Raw genomic sequence first — 7,777 nt, forward strand, 5'->3', positions numbered from 1 at the left:
ATTTTTTTTTTAAAGAACAAGTCCTTGTCAAATAGTGCCTACAGGCCCAAAATTTGTATCGAAGATATTAGTTATAATAATTATTGACTCTCGTGTAAAATTTTTTTTTGCTCCGCTCGGAGTCATGCGTCGTTTAGGGCCGCCACTGATAGACAATATCAAGACTTATTGCCATTAAAAAAAAAGGTTACTAACTTCCATCCATACATTAAGCGTGTGTTAAATGAACTAGATCTCCTACATAACATGCTAACGGTCAATGCCTTATAAAATACCGTCGCGCCGATATTCCCGGACGAATAAATTATTTACCCATATTCCTATTTAGTCAGACATATTTTTGTAGCGTCACTCTTACGCGTCAACGCCACGTCAGTGACAGCGACGGTGACGCCGACGCGGCGATTGGGCGTCATTGTCTTACGCGTGTTATGTCTGAATGTCAAGCCTGCCATTAAAAGTAGTCCTTTTTTAACCAAATTTCAAAAAAGGAGACCTGTATTAGATCATGTAAATACGTATGTATGTCCGCGATTTTCTCAATAAGTACAAATCCGATTTGGATCGGGTTTTCGCTATTGAAATGTATATTTTTCAGGGAAGGTTTTAGCATATAATATCGCGGTATGTATTCTCTGTCTTACAATGTAATAGGAGGGAAGACTATCGCCATATCGAGCACATATTTTAAACTCCAGAACTGATATTTAACGAAAAAACCGACATTCTACCCGGCATCTCAGAGCAGTGGTCGTATACGCCACCGAAGCATTCCATAAACAAAATAGTATTACTATTAAAAAAAAAACATACTTATTACACTAGATGATTTCATCATTCAGATAAGGGACATATAGCGTCGACACTATTGTTAACAGCTCCGTGACTACTAAGTAATTAGCTAATGAAGGGCTGCCGTGTCAGGGTGTGGGTGCGTGCTACGTGACGCGGCGGCCGTGCGCATGCGCCACTGCACATTATCTTGGTTATTTTCCTTCCGTAGCCTTCGATAAACGGACTAAATTACTTTGTACATACATACCTATTGACTTATCATGGCTCAGCATACTATATATTGTAAATACGTTGTAATTTTGCATAGACCTGCAAATTTGATAAATAAAAATATTATTGTATCTGATACATTTCCGGCATTCGACCCCCAGAATTCATTGATGCAAATTATAACAACAAAAAGTTCCCGGAACAAACTTCTCTATCGAATTTAATGTGGTTTTACTGTAAATTATAAATGCGAGGTGACGGAAAACCAGTTATGGACTAGCCATTGTAGAAATATGGTTTTTTTGATACAGTATTTATTTACTGATAGTCAATAAGTTCATGCTTATCATATAAAATGACATTAAACATTTAGAATAATTTAGTAATGCCTCTGCCCACCTATTGCAAAACAGAATTCATATGCATACACCAATAACAGTCTATTGGAGGTGTGACATATTTCTGAGCAGAATGACACAGGTTCAAATCTAAGATCTCTGACTTTCCGAAGTAAGTAACGTATATGAAGTATGCAACCCGCACTAAGCATGACAAACTAACCCATAAACTCTTAATAATAGAAGCCAGTCCTCAACATTGAGTATATTTATTTAATAAATAAGTATGTATACAGGGCTGATATTGCATGCATAATTTCATAATATCTCTGAAACAACAATTTAAACAAACACGAGCACAATGTTGTTCTAAAATAACCTATCTTATCTCGTAAAATATTTGAGTCGAAGGAAAAGCAATAAAAATGACTAGATATTTGTATGTAATCTACGCTGGAACTTTCCGTAGGCAAACAAAGGCAATGAACACAGTTTTAACATAGGTAGGTATTGATTGATTTATTCCTCTTAGTTGAATTTCAGTCTTTTCCTAATACTACTTAAGATTACATTAGGGTGCAATTTATTTTCTACCGTCACTGTTTTAGCTGTTTATTATGAGGTTTATTAGTCAATAATACTTTTTTTTTTTATAAATAAACATAACATTAATGTCAAGGTGAGGAACGCTGTATGATTCAAAGTTCGAATCATGTTACTGTTTTTCGTAGTCAATTTTATCAAGAAAATCCCTCACTCCAATAGAATATCTACAGTCGACATAATTATGCCGGCCTGATGCAACCGGATATACACAGGCTGATCCCGGAACGCGACACACGTGGGCCACTATGGCGGGTTTAAACACCTTGGGTACAGTGGTTGCTATCCGGGCGGATATAAAATATATCCTACCACCAGAGTTAAATTAATACATTGAAACTGCTCTAATAGATTATATCATTACTGCCTAATACTAAAACCTAGACTACACTTAATACAAAATTCTGTTTGAGATATCGTCGACGAATACATTTTTCTTGAATAAATAGCTTAAACTTCTCAAGGATCATGTAGCTTCCTTATTAGTGAAAGAATTTACAGAATAGTATTGGCATCACCAGAAACGCGTTCAAACAGAAATAAAATATATCTTAACTACGATAAGTATTTATAGAATTGCAAACGAAAAGAAGTTTCTCGTATTTTCGTGAATTGACAGCACAGAAACCACATAATAAAAAAAAAATATGACAAAAACTGTTCTATTTCCTCATGACGTCGTGTGACGCGACTGACGTAGCGCGACACGGATGACGGCGCGGCGTCATAAGACGTCGGTGAAGGGTAAAAATACAGGCGTTATTAATAAACGTGTCATGACGTTAAACTCGTATTTTTGAGTGATAAATGGGTAGACAGCGTGGCGCGAGTGACCGGCTGTGAATGGAAAATGATTTTCACGTCAGGTGTGCCTATCGTCATCTTGTTTGTTACAGTTTTCCTAGTACCTTGCTAATAGTAATTCCGTATGACAAACTGTTTTCACCAGTAACAAGTTATCAATAATTTACCAAAATCATAAGGAGCGGCGCGTACGCATATGTGACACAATACATATTTGATCGAGCTGCCAGTGTTTTATTACAAATAACCACATGTTACCTAATTAATTATATAGGCTAGTAAATATGCATAAGGTTATTGGACTTGGTAATCAAAAACCTTTTAAATAGCGTTGTATTTATTATAATTATTAGTGTTATGGACAATGGACAAGACAGGTTAGACAGTGGATGACCGCAACAGGAGAGGGAAAAGGAACAGTCAAAGCACATACAAATTACAGTCTTCATACTATTTAAATATTACATCTGATCACGCAACACTGATGTTACGTAAAAGCATCCACTATACAAGAATAATCATAAATATCAGCTTAAAAGTAATGGGGTTTCAGAATGTGTTTGGCTTCTGAGGATATCACTCAACATTGCATAAAAAAAACAAAATAATAGTTGTTATTTTACGCCAACTTTCTATAAGACTGCACACCAGAGCGAGAGCTCACAACACATTCCTACTCCAGAAAAATATCCTACAGCGATGTCTCTACAACTTTGCGTAAACAAATACGTTAGGAGTACCAACTAATACAATCGAATATGTATTCATAAATAAAATTTTAAGTGTTAACCGATTTCTTTAATAATCTCTTCAATTATTTACCTCTTTACATATTAACTTTTATACTAGTAATAATTAATCATTTAATATTGTTGATCAATCCAAATGATTTGAAGAGTACATTTTTGAGGCAAATATCGACCTTAAGGACTCTAGTGTAAACTAGCTAACATCAGTGTTTGTTGAAAACAGAATATTTTATTTACATTAAATATACCTGTATACACATAGGTATAATTTATAAGTTCTAATACATTCTGCCAGATGGCGTAGAAAAACAAAATAAATACCATCTTATAATAATGTCAATGAAATAACTTCTTATTACATAAATAAAACCTAACAAATTAATAACAGTTTTAACTTAACCCAATAAAAACCTGGATTATATCTTTAAGGGTAACCTTTCCGTCCCTGAACACAATTGAAACTTAACTAAGGCAGAGGGCCCTATTCCGTCTACGGAGGCAAATCCGTCTCTTTGCAATTACAGGCGTTCTAATCGAAGGACAGCTTTCATAGCCGTATAGATAAAAAAATATATTTATTCAGTTTCATAAATACAAAAGATTATATATATTCAATTTTTTCATTCCCTAAACATAATTTTATTAAGAATTAATTACATAATAATAATATCAGCCCTGTTTTATATACTGTCCTACTGCTGGGCACGAGCCTCTATTACTAAGAGGGATAAGGCCTTAGTCCACTTCGCTGACCTAGTGCGGATTGGTAGACTTCACATACCCTCAAAATTTCAATTGAGAACTTCTCAGGTATGCAGGATTCCTCACAATGTTTTCCTTCACCGTTCAAGCGATAATTCACAAAGAATACACAAAAGTCAAAGGTGTGTGCTTATGAGATTCGAATCTATAGCAATTGGTCTTAGAAGTCATGGAATGAAGAATGGCTGCCTCCATTTATAACAAAGGAGGTCAGCTGATCGAGACCCATAAAAACACTCGCCCTACACTGTGGTGGTTGACTCCGACCTGGATTTAACCGACCGATATCCTAATATTTTGCTTTATTAACGCCGTGACGTCAATTGCAGACAAGCGTATAATGCGAGTTATAGATCAAAAACTAAACTGTGTTACTTTAGCTTAAATTAGGTTATGTTAAAATTGTTTGGGTTGCCGTTAAGGTAATTAAAAAGAAATATTTTCTGTATAAAAAAATTTCAAACTACAAAATTCAAGGATTTAGATTCATGGATATCACATTTGCTGTAAAGATCATAACTGCCTCACTAATTCCCTATACGTCTGTTCTAGTATATAGTGTTTCGTCCCGCTTTCTCGAATGACATTTAATGTCAGAGGAAACGAGACAAAACATTATAACCAAAACTAAAACAGTATAACTATCACAGACATATACAATCCTTATTAGTAAGGCCTTTAGTAATTAATCTAATTTGTACCAGCGGTGTTAGATATTACACCGGCTACTGACGTAAGAGACCCTTCCTAAACATGAAGAGTTCCCGCGGGATCGCCAATTGACGCGACGGAGTTACGGACAAAATCAATATCTTGAACGGAAAGTATTTAATTTGGACATTAGACATTATAATCTATAAATATAAGAAACAAGCTTTCGCCTGCGGCTCTGCCCGCGTGCGATAAAACTTCCGTTTTACATTTTCCCGGGATAAAAGGAGCTTTTAGCACTCAGGACTAATGGAGCATCCTATTAATGAAAAAAATTCAAAAGTCGATTTAGTAGTTAGGCCGTACAAACTTACAAACTAACTCACTTTTCCTCTTCATAATATTACTATAGATTATAGATAATGTGTCAATTATAAGCAATCGTAACCTTCATATTATAAACTAAGTTCAAGGGTGGCAACTTGCTGGTGGTAGAATATTCGTATCCAGCAACCACCGTTATGGTGGAAAACCCCCACAGTAGCTCACGTAGGTGTGTCGCGTTCCGGGCTCAACTTCTATATTGGTCTTACAGGCCAGCTTCTGCCAGAAAACTATATCTCGTCAGGCAACACTGTCAAGACATTACTACACTTACCACTTACCATCAGGTCAATCAGGCTTTTGCCGCGCCTATTTAGAGACACTAGTCGTTCAACACTATTACAGTAGCAGCTAGTATGATAGCACAAATTGTTTTCTTTCGATTTCTAGCCATGATTAAAGCTAATAGGCAGTTGTTTGGTTATAAGAGTAAAGGCCTAATGACGTCACGCAGACGATTAAGCATCCCCGCATAGATAATAATTGGTTATGAATGGGCGGATAAGACCGCCGTATTTTCTTAGGCATAAAAAATCATATCAGCTTAGCAACTATTTCAATGGATTGTCAAACCGAGAAGTCACTCTCTTGACGCTGTAATCCGTGCCAACAATGCCACCCACAATCACACTGGAATTGTGTTCAAGAATCAATGTTACTAGATCAACAAAGATCTAAAGACATCGTCTCGAAACATTCAGACACCCACCGAGCTATAAAAACCATCCCCCAACCCTCCTTTTAATCTAAATATCACCAAAATATCTGGAATACACGCGCATGGATATTTCCAGCTTCATAAACTTGAACTGCGCCATACTGCAGTTCAAGTGCACGGATCAATCAATGAAGTTCAAGGCTGCACGCTCCGCACCCTCGCGCCCGCGCACCGCACCCTCTACCGCCCTCTCCATCCCCGCACACCCCCACGCCCACGCAGTCACCCCCGCCGGCCCGGCGCGTGACGTCAGCGCGCCATTCATGCCTCCCTTGGTCGATAACCATGTACCATGTCACGAGATATTCACGATTTGGTACTAAAATCTTTTAATAATGGACTCAAGGAGTAGAAAAGCAAACAAAAGAAAGATCATCATATAAAGTAACAAGATTGATAGCATGGTAGTTTCAGGTGGGTAGACCAAAGCAGCTAAAGGTATAACGTTTAATATAGATACTTATAAGTTAGGTATAGTAATTAAGTAAAACACCCTGTTCACTCGTTTGTTTACTGCACCTAATTATAACCCAAATGAAGCCCGCAATATATCGATGAGCATAGATCATTGACTTCTCCCTTAAAATCTCCCTCGCCGTTGACCTTGTAGTAAATATTAAAACATAGAACAAATCCCGTCACTTGCACCAAAACCCTAGGATGAAATGAAAATGCGCGAAATTTCTAGACTAGAGGAAGCTGATGCTAAAATGAAACAAAGGGATATTTACGGATGACACGGCCTGCCGTCTCATTGTTCTCGTAGAAGCATGCTGTGAAATTATAGTTCTGGGTTCATTCCCGGTGTGTGGCGTTTTGTTTTCTAAGGTGCTACAATACCCTCGTCCACTCACATTGAATCTTTAGCCTGTGTACAATCGGTTTCAAACAGGCCGGCATAATTGTATCGACTGGCGAGGGATAATCATCTATCGTCAGTCGACACTCTATCTGGACTTCGCTTACCATCAGATGTGCAATACTTCGTTAATATATTCTTAGTCAATTTTCTGACCTACATTCTAAGAATTCTACATAAGGCAAGTGAAGTCTGCCAGTATTGGCAGACTAGTGCATATGCACTCAGCCTTTTTATTTCATGGGGAAAATCCTCTTGGATCCCCAGCGTGCACATGCCAGGCAGGCGGGTTATGTCGGACCTTTACCCACTAACAACTGCACGGTGGTCTTCATCAGCACTTTAGAATGACTCCTAGACCGCGTACCGAACACACCAAAACCATTCCACACCACATACTTATCTTCTTGTAATTAACATCCTAAACAATTTCAATCACAAATACACTGACGAACAAGACGTATACTAAGCTACAAATTGATCAAAAAATCAGAAAAGTATAATTGGAAATATTCTTTATTCATGTATGATATTTGGTACATTGAAAGATGGTAAGACGAGTATGCGGTTTCATTTATTAACGCAATGTCGAAATACTAGTATTATTATTCCCTCGTTATATTCTGGAAATTATTGGAAACTGTCTCGATCAGGCAGCAAATTTCTTATACCTAGAGTGGCAAACTCGCTTGATAGAAAATTCCATAGCGTCCTACAGTAACAATACAGCCGGATACTTCGAATTATATTGCATGACATGAACGCTCGGCATCCTGCAACATTATACTTGTCAAACTTTTATACTCATTGATTATACTGCAGTGGTCAAGGGTTCATAACCCGATACCTACCGGCTTCCCTTTGGTATTTATGTAAAATCGAATTATCATTAGAACGATTTACA

Source organism: Manduca sexta, chromosome 23 (genome assembly GCF_014839805.1).
Source record: "Manduca sexta isolate Smith_Timp_Sample1 chromosome 23, JHU_Msex_v1.0, whole genome shotgun sequence".
Taxonomy (NCBI): domain Eukaryota; kingdom Metazoa; phylum Arthropoda; class Insecta; order Lepidoptera; family Sphingidae; genus Manduca; species Manduca sexta.